This window comes from Callithrix jacchus, chromosome 3 (assembly GCF_049354715.1).
Source record: "Callithrix jacchus isolate 240 chromosome 3, calJac240_pri, whole genome shotgun sequence".
NCBI classification, from domain to species: domain Eukaryota; kingdom Metazoa; phylum Chordata; class Mammalia; order Primates; family Cebidae; genus Callithrix; species Callithrix jacchus.
The window spans coordinates 181,589,195-181,593,313 of record NC_133504.1 but is presented as its reverse complement, the minus strand read 5'-3'; the positions used below and the strand labels follow the sequence as shown (position 1 = coordinate 181,593,313).

The 4,119-nt window shown below is 33.5% G+C and overlaps 1 non-coding gene across 1 annotated transcript; it reads left to right on the top strand.

Moving 5' to 3' along the window:
* The first annotated feature begins 3,405 nt into the window (after positions 1 to 3,405).
* On the top strand, positions 3,406 to 3,508 carry LOC118152557 (U6 spliceosomal RNA). Its single transcript, XR_004741308.3, has one exon. It is a non-coding gene; the product is annotated as a U6 spliceosomal RNA (small nuclear RNA).
* Positions 3,509 to 4,119: the final 611 nt, after the last annotated feature.

Below are 4,119 nucleotides of genomic sequence, written 5' to 3'. Positions count from 1 at the left end.
CAGGTTTGGCATGATGGTTTAATGCATCCAGTCCCCTGTCATTTACATTAGGCATTTCTCCTAAAGTTAGCCCTCCCCAATTCCCCCACTTGCTGCTATCCCTCCTCTAGCCCCTCAACCCCATGACAGTGTGTGATGTTCCCTTCCCTGTGTCTATGTGTTCTCATTGTTCAACACCCACTTACGAGTGGGAACATGCAGTGTTTGGTTTTCTGATCTTGTGTCAGTATGCTGAGAATGATGATTTCCAGCTTCATCCACATCCCTGCAAAGGTCATGAACTCATCATTTTTCTGACTGCATAGTATTCCATGGTGTATATATGCCACATTTTCTTTATCCAGTCTATCATTGATGGGCATTTAGGATAGTTCCAAGTCTTTATTATTGTAAATAAGGTCTCAATAAACATACGTGTGCATGTGTCTTTATAATTTAATGTTTTATAATCCTTTGGGTATATACCCAGTAATGTACTTGCTGGGTCAAATGGTATTTCTAGTTCTAGATTCTTGAGGAATCGCCACACCATCTTCCACAATGGTTGAATTAATTTACACTCCCATCAACTGTGTAAAACATTCCTATTTTTCCACATCCTCTCTAGCATCTGTGTCTCCAGATTTTTTAATGATTGCCATTGTCACCAGTGTGAGATGGTATCTCAATGTGGTTTTGATTTTCATTTCTCTAATGCCCAGTGACGATAAGCTCTTTTTCAAATGTTTGTTGGCTGCATAAATGTCTTCTTTTGAGAAGCATCTGTTCATATTCTTCCCTTACTTTTTGATGGCATTGTTAGTTTTTTTCTTGTAAATTTGTTTAAGTTCTTTGTAGATTCTGATTATTAGCCCTTTGTCAGATGGATAGATAGCAACATTTTTTTGTTTTTCCATTCTGTTGATTGCTGGTTCACTCTAATGTTAGCTCCTTTTGCTGTGCAGAAGCTGTTAAGTTTAATTAGATCCCATTTGTCTACTTTGGCTTTTGTTGCCATTGCTTTTGGTGTTTCAGTCGTGAAGTCCTTGTGTATGCCTATGTCCTGAATGGTATTGCCTAGGCTTTTGTATTTAATTTCTCTCAATAATGTTTGTGGTATTAAGTGTTCAAGTTTTCACCTCTATCATTAAATTTATTCTCAAATATTTTATTATTTAGGTGCTATTTTAAATGGCATCAAGTTCATTTCCAGATTATTCATTGCTAAAGTAGAAAAAACTACAATTAATTCTTATGTATTGATCTTGAATCCTGCAAACTTGCCTAACTTGTTTGTAGCACAAGAGATTTTTTGGTACATAATTTAGGATTTTCTACTTGCAAACTCATGTAATATTCAAACAGAAATAGTTTTACTTCTTATCTTGCAATCTGGATATCTTTTATTCCTTTTTCTTGCATAATCCCCAAGACTAGAATCTCCAGCACAGTGTTGAATACAAGTAGTGAGAATAAAAATCTTTATCTTGTTAATTATCTTAGAAAAAAATGATTTTAATCTTTCACCATTGAGTATGACATTAGCTGTGGTATATTTTTGAGCAAGCTTTATTTACCATGTTCAGGAAATAGTCTGCTATCATGAAATAGTTTAGGATTTTTTCAAAGGCTGTTCCTGTGCCTATGGGATCATAAAATGTTTTTTAATTATTATTTTTATAGTATGACATGTTATATATTTTTTAATGTTGAAGTAATCTGGATTCTTTGATAGATTGCATTTGGTCCCACTTTGTCCTAACTGGTATAATTATTTTAAGATATTGCTGGACATGATTTACCAGTATTTTGGTAAGAATTTTTTGTGCCTACACTCAAAAGGGATATTGGTCTGTCAATTATTTTCTTGTGATGTTCTTGTCTAGTTTTGGTATGAGGTTAGTGCTAGTCTCCAGAAAAAGCTGAGAAGGGCTCACTTCTAATATACTTTTGAAAATGCTTACAAAAAATTGATGTTAATATTTAAAAAATTAGTAGAATTTACTAGTAAAGCCATCTCATCCTAAATTTTTCTTATAGAATTTAAAAAATATTATTTCAATCCCTTAACTTGTTATATGTTTATTCCTTTTCTGTTTCTTTGGAGTAGGTTTTGGCAGTCTGGGTCTTTCTAGGATTTTGTAATCTTTATCTTATTAAGCCAATTGTCTTGCATGCAGTTGTAAATAATAATCCCTGGTCTTTTTAATATAAAGTTGGCAGTATTGTTCCCTTTTTAATCTTGATTTTAGTAATTTGAGTATCCTCTCTTTTTCTTGATTATGCTAGCTAAAGGTATGTCAATTGTGTTAATTTATTTCAAAGATCCAAGGTTTGGTTTCGTTGTTTTCTATAGTTTTTCTATCTCCTCTCACTTATTTTCATTCAAATTTTTATTATTTATTTATACTTGGTTAAGGTTTATCTTGATATTTTTTTTTCTTTTCCCTTAGGAGGAAGATTGAGTTAGTGATTTGTTATCTCTCTTCTTTTTCAATACAGGTATTTGCAGACATACATTTTTTCTAATCATTGTTTAGCTTCATTTCAGAAATTTTGTTATGCACTGATTTTTTTAAAAAATTCACTTTGAAGTACTTTCTGATTTGTCTTGTGACTTATTCTTTGACCCATTGAATATTTAGAAAGGTGACTTGAGTTCCATACATTTATAAATTTCCAAACCTTTATTTTGTTAATTTATTTCTACTTTCATTCCATAATAACTATTCTGAATGATTTAAATTATTTAAATTTATTGAAGCTAATTTTATGACTTAATTTACGATCTATCTCGAAGAATATTTCATGTTTACTCGAGAAGAATTTGACTTTTGTTTTGTGGGATAGATAATTTTATATGAGATATCTGCTCATTCCAGTTGGTTTATATTGTCAGTCAAGTATTCCATTTGCTTGCTTACCTTATGCCTAATTATCCTCTGTGGAATTGAAAGTTGCTTATTAAAATCTCCAACTGTGCCAGGTGTGGTGGCTCATGCCTATAATCCCAGCACTTTGGGAGGCCGAGGCGGGTGGATCATGAGGTCAAGAGATCGAGACCATCCTAGTCAACAAGGTGAAACCCCGTCTCTACTAAAAATAGAAAAATTAACTGGGCATGGTGGTGTGCACCTGTAGTCCCAGCTACTCGGGAGGATGAAGCAGGAGAATTGCTTGAACCCCTAAGGCGGAGGTTGCGGTGAGCCGAGATGGTGCCATTGCACTCCAGTCTGGGTAACAAGAGCGAAACTCTCTCAAAGTAAAATAAAATCTGCAACTGTTACCACTACATTGTCTAATTCCCCCTTCAATTATGTCAATTTTGTATCATATATTTCATGGCTCTGTTGTTGGGTACATTTAAACTTTCTTGTTTGATTAGCCATTTTATTATTATAGAATATAATTTTGTCATTAGCAATAACTTTATAGTTTTAAAGTACTTTTTGTTGGAACTATGCATAGAAGATTAGCATTGCCTCAGTGAAATGATGACATACAAATTTATAAAGCATCCCATAACTTTTAAAAAGTATATTATGTCTTTTATTTGTATCACTACCTCAGTTTTCTTTATGTTATTGTTTGTTTCCCTGGGATATCTATTTCTGTCCATTTTCTTTAAATCTATTTATATTGTTCAACTTAAAGTATGTGTGTTGTAGCAATACATAGTAATATCTCTTTTTATTCTGGCAATTTCTGCCTATTACATAAATAATTAGAATATTTGATTTGTTCGCATTTAGTGTAACTCCTGACAGTTTGAGACTTATGTCTGCCATTCAGCTATTTGTTTTTACATATCTTGTGTGATTTCTGTTTTTCTTTCTCCATTTTTTTCCTTCATTACTGCCTTCTCTTATGTTGTACAGGTATTCTGTACTATCACACTTTAGTTCTCTTGCCTTGTCATTTATTATATATTTTTAAAATTATTTTCACAGTGCTTGTCCTGTGGCTCCTCATTATCATGTTAACATATAAAACTCTATCTTGGGCTGGGTGCGGTGGCTCATGCCTGTAATCCCAGCTCTTTGGGAAGCCAAGGTGGGTGGATCACGAGGTCAAGAGATCGAGACCATCCTGGTCAACATGGTGAAACCCCGTCTCCACTAAAGGCAGGAGAATTGCCTG